The 24,114-nt window shown below is 36.0% G+C and overlaps 1 long non-coding RNA gene and 1 pseudogene across 1 annotated transcript; one reads left to right on the plus strand and one right to left on the minus strand.

The window, feature by feature from the left end:
• Positions 1-17,505: 17,505 nt before the first annotated feature.
• Positions 17,506-23,565, plus strand: LOC103958231 (annotated as a pseudogene).
• LOC125472878 lies at positions 20,449-23,691 on the minus strand. Its single transcript, XR_007254830.1, has 4 exons — positions 23,559-23,691; positions 20,855-20,908; positions 20,677-20,767; positions 20,449-20,587 (listed from the first exon to the last, which is right to left on the minus strand). It is a non-coding gene; the product is annotated as an uncharacterized LOC125472878 (long non-coding RNA).
• Between the last annotated feature and the right edge of the window lie 423 nt (positions 23,692-24,114).

Below are 24,114 nucleotides of genomic sequence, written 5' to 3' on the forward strand. Positions count from 1 at the left end.
CAAGTTTTTTTTATCCCAGAGTCATACCTAAAGTGTAAATTCTGGGACAATCTCATACATCCGTTAGTCAAACTGTTAAGTTTCCCGTTAATTGTGACGTGGCGCCTATTTGGACACCCACCCATTCCCCTCCTTCTCCCTCATTTCTCTCCTTTGCAGTCCACATGGAGCTCTCCCACCCCTCCCTCTGATCCCTAACCCTAACCTCAATTTGGTATAAAAAATTTAAAAAAAAAACTTTAAAATTAAAAATCTAGAATTGCAGGTCGTCGGACTTGATGGGTCTTCAAGGGGCCTTCGATCTCACCTTCGTCCCAGTCCTCAAAGTAGGTGGAGGAAGGTTTGAAAGATTTGTGGATGGAGAATTCGAATCAGGAATCTGGTTGGGATCCGGGTCATGTATGGAGGATTAGTGGAGGGAGATGGGTCGGGTTGGGAGGTGGTGGTGAGAGGCTGGTATTGCTGGCGTCAAGACGGGAGACAGAGACGATGGTGGGCATAAAGGATGACGGACGGCAGAAAAAGAGGAGGGTGACATCGCCGACTCCGATCGCATTTGGAGGTAGCAGGACACCCCCCTCCACCGGTGATTTACTGCTCCGATTCCATTTTCCCATTTCGAGGTCTTGGAGATTGATATGGGGAAAGAGAAGGGAGGGGAGGTGAAGAGGGTGGAGGAGAGGAAGAGGTGGGTCGAGGAGTTGGAGAGGGAGGAGTGGGGGCGTCTGAAGAGGTGGGTCGGGGATTTACAGAGGGAGAAGCTCGTCCACTGTGAAGGGTGGAAGAGAATTTTTTTCTTTTTTTTTTAAATTTTTTTTTAATATCCACGTCAAAGCCTTATTGACACGTGGCACCCAGTTATTGTCCATGTATGCGCCATGTCATCAATTAACGGAAGACTTAACAGTTTGACTAACGAATGTATGAAATTGTCCCAAAATTTACACTTTAGGTATGACTCTGGGACGAAAAAAAACTTGATGTACCAAATATTGAAAACCACAAAACATGAGAGTAGTAAACAGTTTTTTGCCCAAAAATGAGTGTGTGGTTAGCACCACCCTTTATATAATATGACATAATTAAGCAACAAAATACAAACCGATCAACGATAAATATAATTTAGACTTCAATTTATTTTCATTAATTATCTCACTAATTGACAATTTCAACTTTTGCAACGAGCGTTAGTGCTTTATGATCACGGTGGCGCCCACTAACCAATTTTAATAAGGAGCGAAAGCGCATTGCCCGCAAGCTTACTCATATCGTCCACCCGATTGGACACTTTGGTTTTGAGAGGCCCGTCTTTAACTATATCAAACCTTTCTTGACAAGTCAGTGCATCGGTATCCGCGGAGCTCAACTGGAGATTCGCATCCTTAATCTTTTAATGAAAGGACAGGGTGCCGAGGGTCCCGAGTTGGTCCAAAAATGCGAGTGCATTGCGGAAAGAGTCAACGGCATCCTTGTACAACATGACGCATGAATAAGTGCCCTAGCAGTGCGCACGTCGAATTGAGGGGGGATGCTGAAGATGAAGTCAAGATCGCCTTGGGCATGGGTTAGACAGATGTTGATAGCGTCCTTCGTCCGGTGTACCTTTTCAGTGAATGGGGATTCGAGGGCGGGGAGTAGGCGGGAAAGGAAAAAGAGGAAGAGAGGGAGAAGAGAATCTGGGTTTATTTCTTGGGTGGTGTTCATGATTGCCAGGGATCGAAGTGTGGTTGTACATGTACCGGAGTTGTGGTGTTGGTGGTCGTGTGGGAGGGGTTTTATATAGGAGGAAAGAAATTCGTTAGGGTTTTTTTTCTTTCTTCTTTTTCTATGCACCGAATCTGGACTAGCCAATTACAGTTGTTTCTATACATAGTTGATTTAGGATGAGCACATGGTGCATTTCTTTTAGTACAAAGTTTTTGGCTTATTTTGGTATATATGTAGTATTAATTAACTAATTGTTTTCATGCATGGTTTACTCTATATTGGTCATGTATCTTTATAAATGTGAGTTAACCTCCTCTCCCTCAATTTTTTATTGAATGAAGTTGAGTTTATGTTGATGATAGTAGAGCTAGCCTTTGACTTTAGAAGAAGATGTTCTCTTACTTAAGACCAATTTAAACTTTAAACCCGATAAATCCACATGCACGTATATACTATATATGGCATTGCTTTCTGTCCAGTGTCATGTACTATATGCTATATTCTTGTGGATTTCCCCATCTTCCAACAATCTTGACTTCGCCATTGAATGAAAGATGAATATTTAATGCCACTTTAGCCATAGAAATTGTAATCTGACCACCGGTGGTTGTGTCCATCATAATATTTCCAACCCAACTTAAATGCGGCCACCAGCCACTGATTAGGTTTTTAGATAAGATCAACTAACAGATGCATTTTACTTCTTGTATACAGCAACATTATAATATTATATGAGAATGTGGATTTTGGTATGGGTCAAAATTGGTTCACCGAGAAAATATGATGGACCAAAATAAGCGTATGATATTTGGACACAAACCTTCAAGCAAGAGAGCTCAAGGGCTGTAAGCCTGTAACCATTTTTTTTTTTTTATTAAACGATATCATCTACACTAAAAGAGTGATGAACTGAGCTAAATCTCACAATGAGCAAGCAATAATATGGTTTCAATTCGCCTTTGGTGAGAATCGAACCTAAAGTCTCTCACTTACAAATGATAAAAAATACTAGTAAACCATAGTACTAAGTGGCAGGGCTATAACCAATTTAAAAAAAAAAAGCAGAAATGATCCACTTTAACTAGACCATAATATTAAGTCTCAATGCTCTTCAACCCAAATTTTTGCTTTGTGTTTTTGAGCCCCTTTAGTGCCCAAGCCCAAGTGTGTAAAGGTGGAGGTCTCATGACTGATACGTTGTGGATCGATCCCTTTTGGTTGCAGAGTTCGGCAGGTCAGAACACAGCGTGCGGTCTGAAACTTTTTTGGGTTACATTATGGGCCTTACAACTAGCCCATTTAATCTTTGTATTTTTGTGGACCTCTTAGAATGCCTATTATGGTGTCGCAATATTGTTCATTATTTTAATAAGGCCCATTTATTCTTTGAATTCTTGTGGACCTCTTAGAAAGCCCATTCCAATGGACCAAAACCAAGCGGATCCCACCAAGCCAAATTAGAGCATTTTGGCCATTGGGCTGGGCATGTTGAGCCAGCCTGGTACCCATTTGTTGGGTTTGGTTTTTTTGTTTTTTTAGGGACGAAATTAAAAAAAAAAAATTTAATTCTAATTTTTTTCCTATAAATATTTAAGACATTTCTACACAATTTTTTCACATCCTTTTCACTCTTTTATACTAGCTTACCTTATTTTAATCTAATTCTTCACATTCTATTCACCTCAAACACTCTTTTTATACACACCCCTCTCTTATCTCTTCTAGTAATCTAAATTTAAATTTGGGTCATTTTGGTTCTAGTCCCTAAGCAACCTAGTTATTAAAATGAAACCTCATTTGTTTAAATAATTTGATCAAGGTCTCTGGCATCATTTAAGGGATTTAACTCATACATTTATGCATTCAATATCCCACAAATTATGAAATTTAAACAAATCCAAATAATATTGTGACAAATATAACAATTACTTAAAAATCAATAATAGAGTATTTTTTTTCTTCACATAGTTCTAGCAAAAATTAAAAAAAATGTACCCACATAATTATTAATATATTGCAAGAAATAATTATTGATATATTTTAAAACATAAAATAAACACATATAATTAGCATGGGTACGTTCATAAAAAAATATTGGTGCAAATTAAATTAAAAATATGGGTACATATTACAATCCAAACCATGGGTACATATTAAAATTCAAAATTATGGGTACAAATTAAAACTAAAAAAATTATTGGTATAAATTAAATAAAAAGGATACAAATTATAAATAGAAATATATGAAAAAAAATACTAAAAAGATAATATTTGAAAATGATTAATAATTTTTCATTTTTAAATTGACATATAGTGACTTGTAAATAATTTAATATTCAAATAATGACATGAAGAAAAGTCAAGGGACCTTAATCAAAAATGAAAAATGAATAAGGTTTTAATTAATGAGAAGGAGAAATGAGGGATGAGACCTAATTTATCCTTTAAATTTTTCAATATTTTTTCAAATGGCACTCAAAATATGTCCGGATAACCTTATTCATTTAGCGATAAGTGGCACTCAAAATATGTCTGGATAAACTTATTTTAATATGGTAGCTAATTCAATTAACCAATAAAGTTAAAGAACAAACTTAAAAATAATTAATTATTGAGGGGGCTTAAAAATAGCCCTACGGTTGGAGATGGTATATAAATGAAAAATTTACATCTAGAGTATACTTTTAATACTTAATTTTACATTGAGACAACATTTTTTAAACATTTCAAAAAGAAACAAAAGTTAATACATGAGGAAGATGATATCATTAGTCTTTTTTTTATCTAGAGTGTAAGTTACAAAAATACCCTATATATTTGGAACCGTTGATGGATGTGATGATGACTGGAGGGGCATCCATGCTGATGAGGGAGTACCAAGGCTGGACGTGCGCATTAAACCTGATGGGGATAAAGGCTGGGCATTTGGTAGGGGAGCTTGCAAGCAAGGAAACTGCATTAAGAGAACACATTAACAAAGCTTCAATTTATTTGTGCATCAATTGACGAGATATCAAGAAAGTTTAGGACAAATCTAAAGTCAGGCCATCTCCGAGGCTCATCAATGAGCGTGGGGAACTTGGAAAAACTGATTGATGAGAATCACGCTATTGTTTCGTACTTCGTCGGTACTGAGTACTACGTTGGATATTGTCCTTTGCCGATAAGGACTAATTAGAGCTTGGGTGTGATTTTGATGCATAATAAGGTAATTTGGGCTCTAAGTTTTTAGGGTTTTTGATTGGGTTGAAATCATTTGGTTGTTGATGCCTGTTCTATTAATGTTTAGCTTTTCTTGGTTCAAAAATTGAAACTTTGACAAATTCTTATGAGCCCTTGGATGCCAACTTTTGAATTGTCTTATTATGAAAATTTGATAAATGAATGTCTATTGCATTCTATATGAAACACCGTGGTGCTAAAGGCTAATTATAATTAGTTGCATTGACGGTTTAGATTTGGAAGCTAAAGCTGAGACAATGATTAATTTTTAGTGTGCTAGAAGGGAACTCGGGCATTAGTTAATTACTATAAATTCGTGAAATACAATTCGGTTCTTCTAAAAAGTTTACAAAACTGATTTTACTTATATTTTAAACTGATTTTGTAAAAATGGTCAAAGATTGGTTAAACTGATTATACAAAAATGGTTGATAACGGTTTGAATTGATTATACAAATATAGTCGATGACGGGTTGTACTAATTCTGCAAAAATGGTTCAGGACAAGTTGAACTGATTCTGCAAAAATGGTTGAGGACGAGTTGAACTAATTCTATAAAAATGACTGAGGATAGGTTTAACTGATTCTCCAAAAATGGTTGATGACGAATTGAACTAATTCTGCAAAAATGGTCGATGACGTGTTAAATTGATTCTAATAATAAATGATACAAACTGATTCTACATATAGTTTCAAAACTAATTTTGAAGAAACAGTTGATGATGGGTTGAGCTTATGGCACATATTAATTTTGTTGAAGTTGGCAGGGTTGTGTTCTATCAACAATCCTAAAGCCTTTGGGGTATGACTTGTATTTTGAAACATTGTTTTCATATTTTTGGGTTGGACTTTAGTTATTTTTATATTTTTGTCTCTACTTGACATGTTTAAAAACTAGTGAGTTCCTTGAAAAAAAAAAAAAATATATATATATATAAGTGTTATTGGCACTCCAAAAATCTCATTTACACTCCTCATAAATGTATTTTTCTTTCCTATTATAAGAAGTTTGGAGTGTAGAACCAGATTTTTGGAATGCTAATAACAATTCTCTATATTTAAAGCTCCCTATATAAATATGGCATGACAATGTTTATTTAAAAATAATTTCTTACAGGACTATAACTTTCAACGAGACTAAACATAGCTCATTCGGGAGATGACTTTAGAATAGCCATTTTGGTGGGTAGAATATGCCCGGTTACTTAAAAGAGGCCTTATGTATCCGTTGGCCCAATTGAATAATAGTACCGCACTAATACATATCAAATCCAATTGTCAAACTTAGTTCAAATTGTTTCAGTGTTGCTCATTTTCAGCTAGGGTAGTGAGAGTCTGCAATCAAAATATTTTCTATTTATAATTCAATTGCATATGTATACAGTTTCTGGACTACAAAACTAATTTTGGCAACTCTAAACCACTGTTAAGGGGTACTCCTATTCTTGAAATCCATGAATCTCCGCTTAAGAAGTTCCTAACAGTAAATTTTTTGGCATCCGGTGTACTCCTTATTACGTGATAACCAAGCCACTTGACCCTCCCGCTAGTATCGGCACCACCTCCGGAATTCATGTACTCTCCATAGTAAAGTGTGGACAGGCCAACACTTCCATTACACGGCATCCGACCAGCAGGATCCACCAAGCCGTTCGAAGTACTCTTCATGATCACCGTCCTTGGGTACACCCGCAATGGCCCGCCCAAATATGTTCAGAAAGAGCGTTGTACATGTCTTAAATCTTCAGCGGCCGTGACATGGCAATTGTGAATAACAACGCCAGTGGACTGATCAGACTGCTCCCTAGATTGCAAACCGTCACCACATTCACTTGATTTTTCATAGGTCTTCTCACATATATGTTGCAGTTTTGGAGCACAACTGCGACGTTGCCGAAAATAATATATCTCACAGTCACGATAGAACTGTGATTGGCGTTTCACGTATAATGCATCTTGGTAGCCTTTGAAGCAACAACGGTAAAACACCGATTGGTTGGTGCCATAGCGCATTGCGACGGCTTGGTGTTTCTTAGGTCCTGTCGTGTTTTCAAATGTCATGTCTTGAGCCATAAAACCGTACCCGCTAACCCTTATGTTTTAAGTGAATGAAAAAGTTATCATTTTACAAGTGATTAGACATACTATGAGAAAACAACTTGTATGAGATTGCAGGTTATCAAATGTCATGTCTTGAAGTTTAGGGTTTCTGTTGACTTTTGAAGTTTCTAATTTTTGTTTATATCAATCGTGTTGAGAGCAAACACAAGTTACAAATATTTAGAGGAGTTTGAGTGAGTTGCAAACTACACTCAACATTAAAGTTACCTATCCCAGATCTCCTTGAATCACACTATGTAACCAGCGTAGGAAACATAACTAAGCTCCTTGGATTAAGGAAATGATAACAAGAAAAGACCCTTATACAAGTTGAGAAGAACAAGAAGAAAATAAACGGCTATTAACTAGGTAAAACACTAATAGGGTTGACACAAATCCTATTACCCAAATAATACTGAGAAACCCTAATCAAGAGAAACCCTAAATAACCAGAGGTCTTTCAATACTCCCCCTCAAGCTGGATCTAGAAGGTTGATGGATCCAAGCTTGCTGCGAAGCCGTTGAAATTGAGGAGAGGCTAATGGTTTAGTGAATAGGTCTGCGAGTTGATCGTAGCTCTTGACAAAATGAGTTGTGATGACTTATGATTGTACTTGTGCACGAACATAGTGATAGTCAACTTCAATGTGCTTGGTTCTCTCGTGGAAGACGGGGTTGGAAGCAATGTGCATTGCTGCCTGATTGTCACAGGATAGAGACATGGACTGAGGAGTGAAGACACCTAAGTCACATAGTAGACCTTTCAGCCATATTAGTTCAAATGCAGTAGATGCCATGGCTCGATATTCAGCCTCAGCACTGGATCTTGCAACAAATGCTTGCTTTTTACTTTTCCAGGTAACAAGGTTGCCTCCCATAAATGTGCAATACCCTGTTGTAGACTTACGATCAATAGTGTTACCAGCCCAATCAGCATCATAATAACCTGTGATCTGAGTGCTCTCATTCTTCTTCACGATTATGCCACGACCCACTAAACCTTTTAGGTACCGAAGTAGTCTTTTGACAAGATTAAAATGCTCCATCGTGGAAAAGTGCATAAATTGGCTAGCAATGCTTATTGAATAGTCTATGTTATGCCTTGTAATAGTCAAATATATCAGCTTACCAACAAGACGCTGATAATAGCTTATGTTTGGAAGTGGATGCCCCTTCAAGCTGAGTTTAAGCTTTGTGTCAAAAGGTGTATAGACAGGTTTACCATCACTCATGTTTGCTTCCTTGAGAATGTCTAGAACATATTTCCGTTGACTGAGAAAGAAACCCTTGTGAGAGGTAGCCATTTCTATGCCAAGAAGATATCTTAGTATTCCAAGATCTTTGATTGCAAAACGTTGTTGTAGTGAATGCTTGAGCTCATTTATTTCGTCAGGGTTATCTCCTGTAATGATCAAATCATCTACATATACAAGGACTACCAATTTCCCAACAGTGCTTGTGCGCAAGAACAATGAGGAGTCTGCGTTGCTTCTTTTAAAACCAACAGTTGTAAGGACTAAACTGAGCTTGGCATACCAAGCTCTTGGTGATTGTTTAAGACCATAAATTGATTTGTGCAATTTGCACACAATATTAAGTTCATGACTTTAAGGATGACCTAAGGGTAACCTTATGTAAACTTCATCTTCAAGCTCACCATGTAAAAAGGCGTTCTTTATAACCATTTGATACATAGGCCACCCTTTGTTAACAGCAACTGAAAGGAGTACTCTCACGGAGTTCATCTTTGCAACATGAGCAAATGTTTCTTTGTAGTCCACATCAAATGTTTGAGTAAAGCCATGAGCCACTAATCTTGCCTTGTGTCTTTCTATGGACCCATCTGAGTTGAATTTAACCTTGTATATCCACCTGCAACCTACTGTCTTCTTGCCCTTGGGCAGTGTCACAATGCTCTAGGTTTTATGTTGATCAAGAGCATGCAGTTCATCTTGCATAGCTTGCTACCAAACCTGTGATTGATTTTCTTCTTGAAATGACTAAGGCTCAACATGCTTAGATATATTACAAAGAAAAGCAGTGTGTTTAGGTGACAGTTTTTTTATAAGACACGTAGTTGGACAGTGGATGCCTTGGCTTATAAGTGACAAAGTCTTGCAGTCTTGCTGGAGGATGTCTTTCACGAATGGGATTGCGTCGAGGGCAGTAGAATGAGACTCGTATGAAGATTCCTTAGGAGCAACACTGTGGAGAGATTCATTTTCAACAAAAGTGTTGGTCTCATCACTTAAAGCTAGATTGTCAATTTCAGCAAGGGACTTTGTGTGATGTGCAGGCACCATTGCATTAGATTGAGTGACTTCAGTGGCAAAGGTCTCAGTCCTTGGCAATGGAAAAAGATCCAAGCAACACTCCCCCTCACTTGTATTATCCAGAGATTTCCTGTAATAAGGGTTAGTTTCATGAAATTTAACATCCTTGGAAACAATTACTCTCTTAAGTTGTGGATTGTAACATTGGTATCTTTTTTGTGTGGATAAGTAACGAAGGAAAATACATTTGGTTGCCCTAGGATCTAGTTTGTCTTGATGCAAGGACTGAATATGGACAAAACAAATGCATCCAAAGACCTTAAGGTGTGACAAGTCTACTTTTTTGTTTTTGACAATTTCCATTGGTGATTTGAACCCCAAAACCCTACTAGGTAGCCTGTTGGTCAGGTAAACTGCTGCCATAACACTTTAAGACCAAAAACGTTTAGGTACATTCATTTGGAACATCAATGACCTAGTTTTTTCAAGAAGATCTCAATTTTTTCTCTCGGCAATACCATTTTGTTTAGGTGTGCCAACACAACTAGTTTGATGCATGATGCCATTGTTGCTCAAATACTGAGTCATGACTTGGGACATGTATTTGGTGCCATTATTAGACCTTAGAGTTTTGATTTGAGAGGAAAAATGATTTTTAACAAGGTTATGAAAGTCTTTAAACACTTCCATCACTTCACTCTTTGATTTTAACAAATATAACCAAGTTGCTCTTGAATAATCATCAACAAAGGTTATGAAATATTTGTAACCATCAAAAGGCTCACTAGTTGGTCCTCATATATCTAAGCGTACAAGTTCAAAAAGATGAAAAACTCTAGACAAAGATGAACCTAGGGGTAGTCTAGTTGCCTTTGACATATGGCAAGTTTCACAATGAATTGGTTCTTTGCCTAAGTCAGGAAACAAGGTGGACAAAACATGTTGAGAAGGGTGAGCTAGTCGCTAATGCCACAAAAAATGATCTTGAATGGAGGCATGGATGGATTTAGACTTGGCTTGGAATCCACTGGGAAAGCTTTTTGATATGTAATAGAGACCATATTTGAAATATTTACACTAGTGGATAGCACAAAATTTTATTTTATACTTAATGGAAGTATAACATTAACTCTAAGTGTTTGTTTAATCTACCATTTTGACGTGATACGCACTATATGAAACTTTTTTCAATGATCCAACCATCAAATTTGTTTGTACACACTCTGAGATTGAATACGTAAAAAATTGCAAAAAACAAACATTCATATATTAGGTAACGGAACAACAAATTTTGACGGTTATAAACGAAAAGTCACAATTTAACGCATATTTTAGCTCCGATTTTGATGATTTTTTATAGCTACACTCCTTGAACTTGTAAGAATGTAATGAATGAATTTGTTCTTCAATTTAAAATATTGCACTAGTGATACCACAAAATCTTATGTTGTACTTATTGGAAGTATAAAATAAACTCTTAAGTATTTGTTAAATCTATCAATTTGACGAGATATGCATTCTCTGAAACTAATTTCAATTATCCAATTGTCAAACATGTTTGCATATAGTCTGAGATTGCATACGTAAAAAATAGCAAAAAATAAACATTTAGAGATTAGGTAACAGAACAAAAAAAAAATCAACGGTTATAAACGAAAAATCACAATTTAACGGTTATTTTAACTTCGATTTTGATGATTTTTAACAGCTACACTCCTCGACCTTGTAAAAATACAATGAATGAATTCGATCTTCAATTTAAAATATTGCACTAGTAGATACCACATAATATTATGTTGTACTTATTGGAAGTATATAATAGCTCTTAAGTATTTGTTAAATCTATCAATTTGATGGGATATGCATTCTACGAAACTAGTTTCAACGATCCAACCATCAAACATGTCTATATATACTCCAAGATAGCATGCGTAAAAAATCACAAAAATAATAAATAAAAAAATTCAAAGATTAGGTAAATGGGACCCAAAATTTCGACGGTTATAAACAAAAAAATCACGATTTAACTGCAGATTTAGCTCCGATTTTGATGATTTTTTATGGATACACTCCTCGACCCTATAAGAATACAATGAACAAAGTTGATCTTCAATTTAAAATATTTACACTAGTGGCTACTTAATCAAATAAAATTACGTAGTGTTTTTTTACGGCTTCTAGGTCCTCATAAATACATATCAAATCTGACAACAGCTAAGAACCCTAAAAAATAGAGAAATTCCTGTCGATGACCACTTGTTGCCTTTGGGAATAAACAATTACTTCTGACCATTTAAACATGCTGTTGAAAAAAAATATACCTATAGTAAAAAGAAATTAAAAAAACAAAAGGTTATCAAAATTATGCTTATCTAATCGTGATTATTCATTAAATTCAAGTTTTGTACATCTTCTTACCAATTATAGCGAAAAAATATATTAATTTAACATAAATAAATATTTATTCGACAAAAAAAAAAACATAAATAAATATTTATGTTATATTAAATATTAACTAGTTTACGAATATATTTAATTGACCATCTTCCCAGTCTGATAGTGAAGTGCTTCTGCATAGGACATCTTGGTCTTATCTTCCCAGTCTGATAGTGAAATGCTTGTGCATACGACATCTTGGTCTTGGGTTCGAAGGGGGTGTGCTTCTGCTGTTGCCTTTGAATGTGATTAATAAAACATAAATATTTGTAAATTTGAAAATAATATAATATAATCCGATAGAGTTAGTATAAAAAATTTGAAAATATTTGTGTCGAATATAACCACTAGAGTTAGTATAAAAAATTTGAAAATGTTTTTGTCGGATATATGACACACCCCAACCCGAAATGTCAAGTAGGACTCTGAATCGAGTTGTGTTGGCCGACATCAGGAAGGTAACGAAGCCATAAAGTGTGGTGATGTGGAAAATGTGAACAAATTTAAACCTAAAAGTGCCTAAATACAAGAGTGCGTTTTGAGTAGGAATGAACCCAATTCACATGTGATGACAAAGCATAAGTACAATACAGTAAAATAGGATGAGAATTATATTATCGATGATAATCGCCTACACCAAGATTTGCCAATAATCCTTGTCAGTACAATAACTTTGCTACTAACACTTGGACGGATGAAAAATAAGGGTGAGTAAGCCTAAAAATAAAGTTTTAATAAAAACCTTTTGAAAGTGTTATAACCCCTCGCCGTAAAACCTGTATAGGTTCTAGAAAATAATACTACTATGTAGGTATAAAAATCAATGCCCAAGAGTAGCGAAAACTGAAGTATGCCATGTCTTAATAATATCTCAGCAATAATAAATGTAAGCCAGGTGTGAAACCAATATAAAATCGTATGCCAGTTGGAGTCACCTAACGTAACCTACACGACTGGACCTGTAGCTCATCAATCTAGGCTAGCACACGAGTCGAAGTCACCTAGTGTGACTTGTACAACAGACTAGGTATAAATATGTACACTTAAGTGCTATGATCACGTGAAACCTGTGCAATAAATCGTGGGTAACCTACGAGTTGGAACCATCTATTGTGGTCTGTACGACAAGCTAGCACCAGACTTGGATCTAAGGTGAGCGTGCGATGCGGGAGGTGAACAATCACATGAAGGCTGGCCCTAGCCCCGGGCAGGAGCACTAATATCGGGGTGCAGCCATGATGAGCTCTAAATAAATGTGTGCATATCAATGCAATACAACCAATTCAATCACATAATACTCACCTGAAACTTACCTGAGTCTCTGCAGCATCACATAATACAATTCACAAGTGTAACAATGCAATATTTAAAATGTAACTTACATTTCTAAAAATCGTAAAGTTTATATATATATATATATATATGTATATACTATAAAAAGGAAAAAGACCCACTCACCTGAGGTCCGCGCTACTACTCCCAAGCATAAATATCGAGGTATCACGAAAGATCGGTGCCTAGACTAATTATCAAATCACATCTCAGAATTCTTATTGATAGGACACGTACCTTGCATAAAACCCATCCCCAATGACGTTCTAAAATGATTTAAAACCCATTGACCAAAAATCAATTGTCGGTTAAAGGTCGATGGTAAGGTCCACAACCCTACGTAACTCGATTCGGAAGATCTGCATCACAGATTTTCGATACGTAACTTCCAAAGATCCACATTATGCTTCTAGAACATCATACTAAAATTTCATTACGATCCAATGATTGGATATCCGCCAATTGCAAATTCAAGTGGCAGTTAACGTTTTATTGTACAAGCTTACAAATCCAATTCGGGAAGATCCGTATTCGGATTCCTGATCCGTAAGTTCCTATGGTTCTTAAATATTACGCACTATAATGTATTAAGGTTTGATGAGAATCCAACGGTCGGATCGTCGATTCATATAAGGATCAAGCGGCAGACCTTAACGAAATTATACTCAAACAATGGAATTCCATCAATCAGGTGTCAAATATGGAATTAGGACATCCAAATTAACCTAGGATGGGCAGGTCAGGTCTCGACCCACGCACCGCCGCGGTTTCTGACGACCAGAAACCCACTTTTCGACTAACTCCAAATTCTATCAAAATTTACAGGAAGATAGAGCTCAACAAGAGGAACAAGTTTTTATACTTGCCACGAAATACAAAAATGGGTGTAAGATGGTCAATTTCGGTGATAAAGCCAATGGATACTTAAAGTTTCCCAGAGTCGATTCGTCTCCTACGGTGGTCCAACGGGGTCAAGGCTGGTCGGGATTTACTCCTGGGATGATAAGCTACAAAACCCAAGTGGTGGCATCAGCCATTGCTTTGTCGATTCACCGAAACATGAAAAAGGTGGCCAGAGCACCCTTGGTTTTCTTCAGGTTTTGTGGCCTCGCACCGCCATGTTCGGTGGTTAATCAAGGTGATTCTTAGGTGAGTTTTGTAGAGGGGAGTGAGAGCTTCAAGATGGTGGTGGTGGTGTTGAAAAAATCCATCGGAGTTGGCCGAAATCAGTGTTGGAAAATGGGATGTCGCAGGGGTATGGTCGACAAGAAGGCTAGGAGCTTTCTCTCCTTTTCTAATTGGCTGCTCACTTCCTTCCCCCCTTTTCTAATTAGTCCTTGCCTTCTTTTATTTGATTGGTCACTAACTCACCTTCTAATTGGTTCCCTTACCTTTCCTTTGTGATTGGGCTGAATTCCCACCTGGTGGGAATTCATTTAATTAAAGGATTAAGGTAAAAAAGAATAAGGAAAAACAACTTCGAACGTCCATAACTATACCGTTATAATCTAAACTTGCAAACGGCTTTCGCCTATGCGTTCATACTAAGTCCATCATTTCTCATTTAATGTAAATAATATCGTTTGTTAAGATAAAAAAAAAACCTAATAATTACTTACTCCTAGAAAGCCTAAAACCGTATGATTTGAATTGAATACAATATTAAAATTTTTAAAGTTAATAATTCCTCTCTAGAATCTAGGAACCGTAAGGGTTTTGAATTAATTAAAATAATGTTAATAATTATGTTTTTATTCATTAACAGACTTGTGTGTTAATATATTGGGTGGATTATTACAACTAAAAATAAAAAAAATAGTCCAAATGACTAGCATTTTTAAGCTCAAATAACTCTTCCTACGTTAAAGCCCGCCTCAGCATTGTTAGTCACTCTGCCGTTGGGTGGGTCGCAACTTGCCGTGGTTTTGAACTTTGTTTAATAGTTAGAAGTCTAAAACTCCGATATTTTCCCTACCCACAGAGGTGGAGGACAATTCAACATCCAACAGCTAGCCAGCCAGCCAGCCAGTCAGCAAGCCAGCAAGCCAGCAAGCCAACGGATAATTGGTGCGTATATAAGTGATTGATTAAAAATATTGTGATTGTTCTAGAAAATAATTCTATATAATGCCCCCACTCTCACGACGACAAATAGAATTTCTTTTCTACGTCTTAATTATTATTAAATTTCTTAATGCATGCAGCCGGCCCAGATCTTCTACAACAAACTTCTTTATTGGTTGCCTACTTATTCTCCAGTATTTTTTAACAAATAATATTATCTAAATTAATAAAGAAGATAGAGGTTTAGCCTAACAATAAACTGGTCATAATAAGACTCATCACTTATAAGTGAACAAGAATATCACTATACTGTAATACTAAGTGGCCCCCGATATATGTAATATATATAATTTTGCTACACTGAATTATTAATTTAAATAATTTTGCTACACTAGCTAGTTAGTACTATGATCTAGTGATATTCTTCTTCACTTGTAAGTGAGTGGTCTTAGGTTCGATTCTCGCCAAAGGCGAATTTGAACCAAATTATTACTAGCCTATTGTGAGACTAAACTCATCTCTCCTCCTTAGTTTAGATAATATCGTTTGTTCTTTAAAAAAAAAACAGAAAGATTATTACACTGAATTATTTGTTTAAGTAGATTTGTTGACTGAATAATATAGTTCTACAACTGATTTTAGGACACACGTAATGTATTTTTTCAATAATATAGTTTTGCTAGACTGAATAATTAATTAAGGATAATGCATGTGTGGAGACTTGCTTGTCCCCACTTACGATTAACAAACTTACACCATCCAAATATTATAATTGGAAAGTTCATTTCTTTATCATCATGTAATGATCATATGTATGCAAATTAAAGATCTTCTAGTTATTCATATGCATAAAATAAATGGACGGTTCACTATGAGGATGCTACTTGTTGTCAAAATCATTGATTGGTTTAACATGTATGGATGACTAAACTGCTAAACTTTATAGGCCCATGCAAGTTTACCCAATATCCTTAATATCTCCCCAACTTAACCACCTATTACAATGTCTTGGGTTTTATCACAAAAGGCTTTGGTAATATTAGGGGCTGAAACTTCCATATGTTAATAGTATCGTTTTTTTTTTTTTTTTCCCTCATATGATCGATGTAGGTTCCTATTCTCCAATAAGCCTTCCTCACGAGTGGCCATACAACATTGGGCCACAAGAGAAACCAATTCCCACATAGGGAACATGTCAAGTCATTAAACCGGAAGTTAAGCTAATGTTTTCGAGGGCTCGGTCAGTCTATATTCAGTCTCTAGAGCCAACGCCAATCTTTTCGAAGGCCAGTCATTTAGTTGCCTTAACTGGAGCTAGCACATCTTTTCTTCAAAAACCATGTTCGAGCCCAATAACTCAACCCCAGAACTAAAATAGCCTACATTGATACCATCTTAAATTTGGGTTTAATTCTTCAATTGTATTCTTTTCACAAAGGAGGCAAATATATATAATACAAATTTGACTTACAAGGCAAGTAATAAAAGCTATACTAATTACAAGGAATCAAACAGGTGAAAATCCCGCTAATTACACATATAGTCAATTCAAGCCAACATAAACGATCTCTAAATTAAATAATTTTTTGCATGTATGATCTTTAGATGATGATAAAGAGAATATGAACAATTCCCATTATATGATGTTTGGACGGTAAAAGTTTGTTAATCGTATGTAAGGGCACAAAGAAGTCCTCCCATGAACAGACACAAAAATTTATCCATTAAGTTAAAATAGTTTTGCCATGCCACTGAGTACTATGATTTGGTTGTATTTCTCTTCTCTTGGAAGTGAGAAGTTTTAAGTTCGAATCTCGTGGATGACGAATTCAATACCAAAATAGGTTTCCCATTGTGTAACTTAGCTGAACTCATTTTCTTCTTAGTGTAAAAATATCGATGTACTAAAAAAAAAAAAAAAAGTTTTGCTATGCGTAAAATTTCTGTTGACAGTTCTGAATTGAATTGGAGACCTAAACCGTATATTTTTGAATTGAATAAAACAATGAAAATATTAAAAGTTAATAGTTACTCTCTAGAATCTAGGAACCGTATGGGTTTTGAATTAATTAAAATAATTTTAATAATTATATTTTATTCACTAACACTGCTCTGTATATATTGGGTGGGCTACAATTAAAAATAAAAAAATTGCCCAAATAACTAGTATTTTAAAGTTTAAAAAACTAAGGCTCTCCCTGCGCTAAAGCCACTTCAGCCTGTTGGTAGCTCCGCCGTTGATTCAAAGCTACATGATACTATCCCTTCTGTGACTACAGGCAAGTTACGTAATTGAAGACTGCAGTCCGACTCTTATAAATACCATGCATAACTCCTCACTCTTTAATCACATTGCACAACGATAAGGGGAGACAGTGAGACACTGATTTTATCCAGGAGTTGGTTTTGATTAATATTCTCACTTAGTAAACCCAATTGCCTGTAATTAATGGGGTCGTCACCAATCTCCCTACTGTTTCAGGTAAAAAGATTAGAGCCAGAACTTGTAACACCGGCAAGTCCAACACCTTGTGAGCAAAAGATACTCTCAGAAATAGATAACCAAGAAGCCCTTAGGTGTCAAACTCCATTTATATGGTCTTACACCAGCAACCCTTCTTCGAAAGAAATCGACCCCGTTCAGGTAATTCGGGATGCCCTAAGTAGATCATTAGTGTATTACTACCCTTTAGCTGGTAGGGTTAGGGAAGGGCCTAACAAAAAGCTTATGGTAGACTGCAATGGAGAAGGTGTCTTGTTCATAGAGGCCGATGCTGATGTCACACTCGAGCAGCTCGGAGACACCCTTCAACCCCCTTGTCCAGTCTTGGAGGACTTCCTGTATGATGTTCCAGGCACATATGACATTGTTGGCACGCCTTTGCTGATGGTTCAGGTGACTACGTCGACTTCATTAGTTCATTCATGCATGTAATCAATTAATGTGTACGTTTGGATTTAATTTAATTAAGTACTCCCTCTAGATACCTTAAATAGAAGAGCATGCAAACAGATATATATATATATATAGGGATGTGCTATCCACACACCTCATTTTACTTCTCACACACCTCTTGATAATTTTTATCTGTTGATCTTCGTCAACTTATCCAATCCGACGGCCGAAAATTAAAAAGGAGTGTGAGAAGTAAAATGAGGTGTGTAGATATCACACCGCTAAATATATATATATATATATATATGTGTGTGTGTGTAGAGAGAGAGAGAGAGAGAGAGAGAGAGAGAGAGAGAGAGAGAGAGAGAGGCTCCGTCATGCATATACTGATAGGATTAGTTAGTTAGGGTATACATAATAGCTCTACAAAATAAAATAATTTTGAATTAAGACACTAATCTTAGTAATCTATTCCACTACTCCTAAATGTAATTATATTGTTAAAAATATTAATAAATTTGGATAGGCTAAAACCAAATCTACATGAGAATTAAAATAATTATGTGACATCCCACATCACCCAAGGGAGTGATCCTTATATGTATATTCCCATCTCTACCTAGCACGAGGCCTTTTGGGAGCTCACTGGCTTCGGGTTCCGTCGGAACTCCGAAGTTAAGCGAGAAGGGGGCTAGAGCAATCCCATGATGGGTGACCCACTGGGAAGTTGCTCGTGAGTTCCCAAAAACAAAACCGTGAGGGAATGGTAAGCCCAAAGCGGACAATATCGTGCTACGGTCCGTCCCGGACCGGGATGTGACAATTATGATAGGAAACAAAGGAAAAAAAAAAAAAGAAACTCCAAAACAGTTGGAAATTGGTCGATATATATTTTTTTAATATTATTTTTTCATTTAGTACTTATAGAACTTTGGCTCCCTTTAGGATTAATTTTTGGTTTTAAGTAATTGTTTATTCAATATTATGGTGTCATCTTTTTATTTTTATTTTTATGGTGTCATCTTTTGGTATTAAAGTAATTTTTTATTCAATACTAGCATATGGGCACACACAAAGTGTGTGAGAAAATTTTTTATTTTTAAATAGAACGAGAGAGGAAGCGAGTGATAGATAATGTGGGAATGGGATTTTTTTTTTAATTTAAATTAGAGATATGTTATGATTACATGTAGGTGAGACTTTGAAAACAAAAGCAAATTTTGATTGTGTGAAATTACATTTTTGCCCCATATTTCTTATTCATGTTCTATTTTAATTAGAGGGTTAAACTGGTAATTTCATAGGGTTTTGGTTGACAATGAGTGTTTTATTAATTAGTAGAGATTATGGTGTCATCTTTTTATTTTATTTTTATGGTGTATTCGAATTATATAAGTAAAGTTATTTTTTATTAGTTACTAGGTACCCTATAATTAGTTCTAAGGGGACCTTTAAGAGAAGGGATATCCAATTTTTTTATTTTTTATTTTATTTTTTTAATGGGGATTAGTTGTGGGACTCACACTGTATTGGACTTCAACGATCCGAACCGTCTATTTTTTAAGTTTCACCTCATAAATTATTCTTGCCATACATTAGCCAAATCAGAAAATATTTGAGAAATATAATTAAGTTCAAATAAATTGACGAACACTTTGTTTTAAGTAAAATAATGAAATTGGATCGTGATAATTAAATAGGCAAATAGTTTCAGATTGAGTTGAATTTTTGTAAGGATGATTTATGAATTGAGACTTACAAAATAAACGATTTGAATTGTTGAAGTTCAATGTGGAGTGAGTCCCACAATTAATCTCCATTTTTTGAAAAAACGAGGATCATTTCCCTAAAACGTCTGTAAGTCCAATGTATGTGTTATTTTGTAAGAATATATATCATAAATCAATTCTACAATGCGAAGGGATCGGTTTCAGTTCCACACCATAATTTTTCTGTGTAATTGATAAAAAATTGTCTGTAATCAATTCATGTGACCCGTCTGAAATGTGGAGGTTTCATATTTGCAATGCGCTTGAACCACACGATGTTTGATGCAGTTGGGCTTGCGCAGTTCTTGAACGCAGTTGGGGAGATTGCACGAGGTGCACATGCACCATCAATCCCACCTATTTGGGAACGAGAACTCTTGAATGCCCGAGAGCCGCCACAGGTTACATATATGCATCACGAGTATGGGGACGAGAATGAATCCCAGGCAGGCTCCGTCATTGCGTCCGTGGATCAGCCAGACCTCGTCCAGCGGTGTTTCTATTTCGGCCCTAAGGAGATAAGGGCTGCTAGGAAACATCTTCCACCAAACCTTAGCAACACTTCCTCCACATTTGAGTTGATAACAGGGTGCTTGTGGAAATGCCGAACAATTGCACTTGCAATGAATCCGAACGAGGCTGTTCGAGTTTCGCTAGTCGTCAATGCACGTGGAAAGCGCAACAATCTCAATGTTCCTTTGGGATTCTATGGCAATGCAATTGGATTCCCGGGTGTGGTTTCAACAGCCGAACTCTTGTGTAACAGTCCACTGGAATACGCGGTGGAGCTGGTGAGGAAGGCAAAAAATAAGATGAACGAAGACTACATAAAATCAGTGGCAGATCTTTTGACATTGAGAGGATGGCCTCCACTTACATTGGCAGGGAATAACTTCATACTTTCGGATAACACGCGCACTGGTGTGGGAGAGGTTGATTTCGGATGGGGAAGCCAATAATTGCCGGACCTGCCAAGCCCGTCAATTTGATCAGCTTTTATGTTCGGGACAGTAATCAAGAAAAAGATTATGGAATTCTGGTACCAATGTGCTTACCCTTCTGGTGTATGAAGAAGATTGAGCAGGAGCTAAAAAGGATAACTATGGAGCCTGTGGAGGTTATATCGAAACAAGATTCAAACACTTGCCTTGATGCTTAATTACGTGTTGATGGATTTTTACATATTTGGGTTATGCTAATGAAAAATTTTATTTAAACCCATGTAACATCTTTCTATACCCAACTTAAATTTAAATTGTTTACTCTCTATTTTACCCTATTGCATAATTACTATTAAGTACAAAATAAAATTAATAATAAAACACAAATTTATCAATAAACCCATTAAACCCTACTATCACTTCTTGTTTATTTTACGTTCATTCTGGCCTTAACCCTAATTGGTCTTGTAGAGAAAAACAAGTTTTTTTCTTATTGATGTATGGTGATTTTGAAGTTTTGAATTCTCCAACTAAGGTATGACTCAATTTATGAATATTTTGTTCATTTGATTTCTATTTTTTTTAAAGTTTAGAAGATGAGTATTTGGATTTCAATTTTTTTCATCAATCCCGAATGGTTTGTTAAAATTTTTGCAATTGGAAAATTTTAAGGAAAAACTTTTTACCAATGTTCTTAGATTATAAATTTCCTTGCTTGTTGATAAATATAAGGGGATAAATTATTTGATTTGTTCATTATGCATATTAGTAGAAAGAAAAAAAGGCGAATGTATTGGTTTGGTAGCAGAAAAAAACAAAAAAAAGTAGCGATGGAAATTCTAGTGGGAAGAGGAGGGTGGGGCAAGGACGCCTCTTTCTTTAATAAAAAAATAATATGGATGAAGAGAATAAGTTAAGTATAGAAAGAGATTTCATAAGTTCAAATAAAATTTTCCTATACTAATTTCTCTAATTTTTTTTTTTTTAATTTTTTCCTTCTACAATATACACAAATAGAAATCGATAAGGAGATAAGGAGCCAAGGCACGGAGGTGTATTTGGTTCTTTCTCTTGGTAGGTAGGGGGTACGTAGGGGGTTGCTGTAAACAAAGATTGATGAATAATATAATTGAACCATATATTTTCACAAAGGAAAATATAAATAAGAAAAGAGCGAAGAAAAAAAAAATCTCTACAACCCACACAGAGTCTAGAACTCTCCCAAAACTCACGTTCTCCACTCAAAGTGATGGCCTGCCTTGAACCTCTCCACTCTGCATAGTAACTTTCACCCCACTAACTCCAACTGTCATGTCCACGGGGAAAGGAAAGGAAAACAAGCCAGACAAAACCACGGCAAGGAGAAGAAGGGTACACGGCTAGAGGAGGAACAAAAGGAATAGAAAAAACAAAAAGCATAAAAAGCCAAAAAGCAAGAGAAAAGCAGAGGGGAAAAGCACGGCAAAGGAGAAGCAACAAGCATAAAAAAGTACAAGTTTATTCCTTTTTTAATCTTGTTGTCTGTCCCTTTTTCCTTGGTTTTGCAGAGAAAGAAGCAAAGAAATTGACTGAGAATCCTCTCTTGATCATCTTTGTGAAGTTTTCGAAAATTCTTAAATTGTGTCTATTTATTATACATTGTACGAACAGAAATTATTTTAAATGCTTTTATTTAAAATTAAATATGAACGATACCTGATAAAAAATGATTACACGATATACGATGAACATATATGGTTTGAGGATTCCCAGGATTCTCACAAAGAGGATTCTCATTCAAAGAAATGAGAGATTTTTAATGGAATCGAAATACGAGATGGTACACCACGTGTCATTATATAAGGTTATTTCCAACCGATACGGTCTAAGGACCATAGGCCAAAATATAGTTTATTTTGAATACGAAAATCGTCTCCAACCAAAAACTAGATCAAAAGGCTTGCGGGCCCACTAGGCCATATACCAGCCACAAGGCGAGTAGCTGGCCAAAAGAGCCAGCTAGCCAACCTAATTGTAGTAGATCCATGCAACAATAACCATGACGTCAACATGATGCAAGTTAGCAAAGGCTAACTGACATCATGTTACTGTTGAAATTTGAATTTTTTTTAGACGAAATTTTAAAAAAATTCTAATTTTTTTTTTCTTATACCGTTTTTCACATCATTTTCACCATTTCACCATTCCACCATTCAATAACCAATTACGTATTGACAAGTGGCTAAAAATTTAATTCAATTCCATAACCATTTCTCACATCCGAAAATCTTATTTTAATATGTTAATTTAATTCAATTAACCATATTAATTTAATTAAAATAATAAATTATTGATGGGACTAAAAAATAGCCCCTTTCGGTTGGAGATGGGGTTTTTGTCAAACGGACTATATTTTTTCCTATGATCCTTTGGCCCCTTCGGTTGGAGATAGCCTAAATGGTAGGATAGGGATGTTAAAAAGTTAGTAACTTGAAAAATAAAAATTTTCACAACTTATGTGAAAAATTTCTCCCAAAAAACACTTTGCTTATTCAATCTTTCTCCCTTTTTCAATCTTTCTCCCTTTCCCGAAACAAAATGGAGCTGAGACTTCGAAAAGCCCACCGGCTCACCATGGCATCAACATCAAACAGTCAAAAGAAGTTCTGAGAAAAAACAGAACCGATGGCAACTGCAGAAACCAATTCCAAAACCAACACATAGAAAAATGGTGGAATTCCTCGCACTCAGCCGTAGCAACGAGAGCACTTGAAGCCAAAAATGGAGAGGGTGTTGAGAATTTGTACTAATAATATAAAGAATTAGATATAGGACATACCTTGTGGAATTAACAAATTCTGGATCGCCGTCTCATTCCTATGAACCGTTGTACGAACCACAAAGGAGAGCGTCATCGTAGGGAGGATTCGGTTGCATCTAGCTCTGTTAGATTACCTACGTACCTTGTGCTAATGCACATGGATCAAACCGTTGTAGTTCTTAGTATACCCTAGAGGCTAAACTAAGAGAGAAAAAGGTTACTGAGAGTGGAGAGCATTATCTCTCCTTTCTAGAACTAAGAGAATTGTCTTCGTTGGTGTGTTTTCTCCTTCCCCGAAGCCCTCATTATATAGTGGCTAGGAGGGAAGAGACAAAGGGAAATGGTCGATGTGGGACAAATACCTCATATTGATAGCACACCCTAAATTGGGTGTATAAATCCTACATCTCCCACTCACCCACATAGGGTGTTGGTATCATCTGAATTGGCTCATCTAATTCTCATCCATTATAGTTTACCTCCTCATACAGGATATGGGACGTGCGATCTTGCGAGACTAAATGTACACATCCAAGAGTGCTGTCATTAAGCTATCACCAAACTTAACAAGAGT

The sequence above is a fragment of a genome, unplaced genomic scaffold (assembly GCF_019419815.1).
Source record: "Pyrus x bretschneideri cultivar Hongxiangsu unplaced genomic scaffold, Pyrus_bretschneideri_v1 Contig76, whole genome shotgun sequence".
Taxonomy (NCBI): domain Eukaryota; kingdom Viridiplantae; phylum Streptophyta; class Magnoliopsida; order Rosales; family Rosaceae; genus Pyrus; species Pyrus x bretschneideri.